The sequence below is a fragment of the Engystomops pustulosus genome, chromosome 4 (genome assembly GCF_040894005.1).
Source record: "Engystomops pustulosus chromosome 4, aEngPut4.maternal, whole genome shotgun sequence".
Lineage (NCBI taxonomy): Eukaryota > Metazoa > Chordata > Amphibia > Anura > Leptodactylidae > Engystomops > Engystomops pustulosus.
In genome coordinates this window covers 57088956-57094955 of record NC_092414.1, presented here as the reverse complement: position 1 = coordinate 57094955, position 6000 = coordinate 57088956, and positions in this window count along the sequence as shown.

The following is a 6000-nucleotide window of genomic DNA, read 5'->3' as shown; positions in this document are numbered from 1 at the left end:
GATACACTCTCGTCATTATTTTAATAAACCAAACACACTAAAAGTACTAGCTGTTTGGTATTGGCTCATTAAGCCGTCAATCACTAATGACTCAATAAAAAGCGCCCGGAACCGGGCGTCTTCGCCCTTAGAAGAAGCCGGGGAGACCCGGCGAAACACGTGTCGGGACACTATCAGCTTATCCAGAGTCACATCTTAGGGACAGATTCTATCAGGGACAGTAGCAATCAAGAAATATAGTGATAGAAATCAGTTACCAGTGCACCAAATATTTGCCAGTCCCGGCGGTGTGGACGCACGCAAGCCGAGACGATCGTGTCTGCGCCAAAGCAGTAAGGGAGATGCGACACATGCTCCTTATGGCCGCGATCCCAGTAATACAATCTACTGCTGGCGCGACACAGTGCAACTAGTCAGGGAGCGACAAAAATTTCATTATACATCGTGATCGCTCTCCTGACAGTGAAACATATATTACTATCATAGCAGCGCGTCAGGCTGCAAGATAGCACTGGAACCGTATGAATCCTTAATCTCTGTTCCTTTTTCCTTGATACTCACAACAGAAATAAGTGGGAGAAATATTTAACTTAGGAGGGGACAATAAAATATAAGGGCGCCCCTACCCTAGTGTTATCCCGGGGTGTACACACACCACCCCAGTGACCTGGATAATAATTAAGCAGTTTATTATACTGCCATAAGAAAATCTGTTTTATATGAGCAAAAATACTCGTTTAAGATTTTTAAGCAATAAATAAAAGTTAATTTTTAAGATACACTCACACCTTTTCCCTTTCCTACATTCCCTACCCTCTTTTTCCATTTTGCTAATGCCTAACTATTTAAAGAACACCAACCATTTGATTTAATGCATTATGAAGCAAACATACCTTGAGAATGCTGTAGCTACAATGATGGAGAATCATATCTTGGTTAATCCCTGTGCTGAGTGGTTTTGCTGATAAAACAGAGATAACATTCTGATAATGAAGCTTTTTCTTCTGTGGCTCCTTCACCACTTGTCTAGCATATGACTGCAAGGGAGGATGATGTAATATGGCTTGTACCTGGAGGCAGAATAATCAATTGCTGCACCATACCCCAGCTGTTGTGTATGAGCGATCCAGCTCAGGTTGACTAGTCATGCTTGACTCACCTCCATTTTTAATTTCAAGTCTGTCCCAGCCTTTCAAAGGTCCTGAATGGTATAATTGTTTTATCAGCAAAACCAGTCAGCACAGGAATTAAACAAGATATGATTCTGCATCAGTGTAGCTACAGCATTCTCAAGGTATGTTTGCTTCATAATGCATCAAATCAAATTTGATGCATTTAACTGCTGGTAGTCATAGACTTCTAATTCCATGCTGTAAAGTTGCATGATAACTAGCGAGGTTACTACAGTGGCCCAGAAATATGAGAACTGGTTCAATCTGCTGTAGTGCAGTTTATCTCAGTTATATGCACTTTGTGTACAATGTGGCACAACCTAGGAACACACATTACCATACCCTTTTAGGTGCACAGTTTTCAAAAGTGTAGGACAAAATGTAACCGCAAAACAAAAGTGGCACAAAAGCTTAATACATACACGTGTAAGCTCCCATGACACTTTTTTACTGCAAAAAACCGGCACAGACACAACAATATATCTGGCCATGTATGTATAGACTAGGCCGGACTGAATGTATTTGTTGTATTTACATTGGATTCAATTATGAGGGAAGTTTGCCATAGACTCAATTCTAGGGAAAAAGAAAGAAAAAGAAACTTAAATTTAAAAAAAAATAAAAATGAAGAACTCAAAGCAGGAGGACACTTTATTGTTTGGGGGTTTATGGTCTGAAGCGACATTAAACATGATCCAAAATACCATCTCGAGGGGCATTTAACTTCTTAGGCATGAAAAAATGATCGCAAAAAAACAGATCTTACGAAGGGCCCCATTCAGATCGTACTATTCTGGTCAGTATTTTCCTTCAGTTTTTGAAAGGAAGAACCAGTAACAGAGCACAAACATGGAAATCATTCCTCAAAGTTTTTCATGTAGGATCCACTCCTGGTTTTGGCCCTGTGTGTGCAGGTAAATGAGATGCAAGCAAGGACCTTTGGCTCCTGTGTGGGTGAGCTCCACTCACACGCTGATGACCATTGAGAGCAGTTGCAAATACGAGCAGGAATAGGACCTTCTCTATCGTTTGCATCTTGGGCATTCGGCTCATGCACAGGGCTTGGAAATTCACTGCCGTGTGTATGAGTTATAGAAGCAAATAAGGACATGTTCTAGCTTTAGAATATACGGCTACAACACATCCTCATTTCCTTGTTGTGTGCACATTGCCTAAGTCTGATCTCGAAACTTGTTTTGTAAGAGTGTTCTCCTGTATAAGATGTGCTATGTTGCTTTTAGTAAAGGTAGCCCACAGATACACACGCACACATCCACCTTATATACCAGTTCAGAGTCACAACAAGCTTAATATTTAGCGGTGGCATTACTCCTGAGGTGCCACAAGATGCCAGTACAACACAAGTAAAGCCCATCATTGTACTGCAATGCGCGGGACAGATGGTATATTTGTTGGTTTTCTGAGGAGGTAGTTTCCCCCTCATTTTTACTGAGGGATTTAATTCACAGGTACAGCCAGAGATATGCTGAAAAATTGATACTGTATATTAGTTCTTTGTGGATTTATATTCATGCAGGAGGCCAAGGTAGTCTGATTTATTTTCATTTGTAATTGTGGGGGGAATACAAGATGCCTGTCAGACCAGAATATTAATTTCCCTACTGACACTTGTGGAAGTAACTACAGATAAGCTGAGTGTGGATGTTACTAGGCTAGCCTTTTATATTATGGATTTAAAGTGCATGTACAATTAAAGCAGGGAGTTAACTCTCTAACTGCAAGATAAGTTTTAGGAGCTGAATAACTCATATTGGTGTGAAAACCCTGTTATATAGCTATATATAATGGTACAAACTGCACTTAAGTGTAGAAGTCAATACTTTAATCAGTAAAAGGAAGATTAAACCTAAAAATAAAGCGAAAATATCTCTATAGAGCATCTCTGTAATGGTCCAGAAACAATGTTGTATGAATCGTGCAGAAAATAGACCATTTTCCAAATGTGGCATAGCAAAGGGCTTACCTTTTGTAAAGTTGGAGGATTTAAACAGTCAAGGATCTGACGGCGTGCACCACCACAGGATACAGATGCAGGAGGACAACTAGGTGACTGGGTGAGCGAACCGTTTTTTTCTTTTTACTCTTCATAGCAAAGGGCTTATCCTGCTCAAGATGGTATGGAACAGAAGCTCTTGCTGCAATTACTTGCCTTGCAAAGAGAGACTTAGGCCTCTTGCACACTAGCGTTGCGTTTCACGTGCGGGTGCAATGCGTGAAAAACTGACGTTTTTGCTGCGTTTTTGTTCCATTTTTCCTAAAGAGTAATTTGCGTTTTTGTTGCGTTTTCGGCGCATTTTTGACGCACGATTCAATGGGAGACTCGAGCATATTTCAAAGGGACCATGGTTTGGGATTAAAATGTGTTATTTAATTGAAAAATAATGTCTTCTTATAATTTGCACACATCTGCGATCTATTCTTCACTGTTCCGCGCGTATATTATCTCCCGACAATTTAGCAGATGTGAAGAACAGTGAAGAATAGAATAAAATCATTGTACACAGTGAACACAGTGACCACAGGATCATTTAAGATAAAAACACAGTGCAGAACACAGTGCAGAATAGATTACAGATGTTCGGCACATCTGCTTACTTGTCGGGAGATACGCGCGGAGCGGTGCGAACAAAATAGCATGTGAAGAACAATATATATGTGTGTAAAGAACACATTGCAGATGTTTCCATACATCTGCAATGTCTTCTTCACACATATATATTGTTCTTCACATGCTATTTTGTTCGCGCAGTTCCGCGCGTATCTCCCGACAAGTAAGCAGATGTGCCGAACATCTGTAATCTATTCTGCACTGTGTTCTGCACTGTGTTTTTATCTTAAATGATCCTGTGGTCACTGTGTACACTGTGTACAATGATTTTATTCTATTCTTCACTGTTCTTCACTGTGTTTTATTAATTAAATGATCGTTCGCGAGCAGGGGAAATAATGTTATTCTGGTCACCTAGCAACCCTTACGTTAAAAACGCATTGCACTCGCATTGCACTTGCAATGATTGCGAGTGCAATGCGTTCTTGATGCATCTCCATAGACTTGAATGGGGCGTGAAAATTGCGCGTGACTCGCAAAAATAGAGCATGCTGCGATTTTGACGCGCGTGCAAACGAACGCAAGCACGCGCGTTGAAAACCACGCAAATGGAGAAAGACCCATTGAATACAATGGGACAGAGTGCAATGCGAGTTCTGAGCGTCAAATGCACGCGCAGAACTCGCGCGTGAAAAACGCCAGTGTAGAAGGGGCCTTAGGCTTCATAGTCTCTCTCATAGCACGGAGTGATGTGGTACAGCACACATGCGGCACCGTACCACTACGTACACGGGGAAAAGATAGGACATGTCCCCGTGTTACGGCGTTGTGCGCAGATTTTTGTAAAGTAGCTCTTTAAGCAACCGTCTGTAAAAAATTTAGGAAGCAAATTTGTGGTTACTACTGGTGTACATTAGGTGTCAAAGGATGTTGTCTCCAAATATAGCATGTGTCCTTAAAGGACAACGGTCATCAGGTTTCTGTCACCATGTTTGTGTGTAATATATAGTAAAGCATTACTAGTGCCTATGCTTTATCTGATGACATGCTCTCCCTCCTAATACACACGTGTGAGACACAGATATCAGCTACACATGAATCTGACAGGTTCTGCTATAACATGGCTGCATTCTGGAGCACTTGTATCTCTACTATACACACAGGTCGCAGGAGGGCGCCAGCACGAGGAAGCACATAGAGGAGCTATTACACCATTAAACCTCACATCATTATACAGGCTGTCAGTCATGTGTCTAGGAGTATCTCATACACACAGGCCGCAGGGGACATGGCCGCCAGCACCAGGAAGCACATAGAGGAGACAGCACCAGGAGTGTCACATCATTATACATGCTTTCAGTCATGTGCAAAGGAGTATCTCATACACACATAGGCTGCAGGGGGCGTGGCTTCCAGCACCAGAAAGCACATAGAGGAGCCAGCACCAGGAGTGTCACATCATTATACAGGCTGTCAGTCATGTGCATAGGAATATCTCATACTCACAGGCTGCAGGGGGCGTGGCCACCAGGAAGCACACAGAGTGTCACATCATTATACAGGCTGTCAGTCATGCGTATAGGAATATCTCATAGACACACAGGCTGCAGGGGCTTGGCCACCAGCACCAGGAAGCACATAGAGGAGACAGCACCAGGAGTGTCACAACATTATACAGACTATCAGTCATGTGTATAGGAGTATCTCATGCACACACAGGTTGCAGGGGGCTTGGCCTGCCAGCACCAGAAAGCACATAAGGAGCCAGCACCAGGAATGGCACATCATTATACATGCTTTCAGTCATGTGCAAAGGAATATCTCATGCACACATAGGCTGCAGGAGGCGTGGCTTCCAGCACCAGAAAGCACATAGAGGAGCCAGCACCAGGAGTGTCACATTATTATACAGGCTGTCAGTCATGTGTATAAAAATATCTCATACACAAAGGCTGCAGGGGGCGTGGCCACCAGGAAGCACACAGAGTGTCACATCATTATACAGGCTGTCAGTCATGCGTATAGGAATATCTCATAGACACACAGGCTGCAGGGGCTTGGCCACCAGTACCAGGAAGCACATAGAGGAGACAACACCAGGAGTGTCACAACATTATACAGACTATCAGTCATATGTATAGGAGTATCTCATGCACACACAGGTTGCAGGGGCTTGGCCGACAGCACCAGGAAGCACATAGAGGAGCCAGCACCAGGAATGTCACATCACTATACATGCTTTCAGTCATGTGCAAAGGA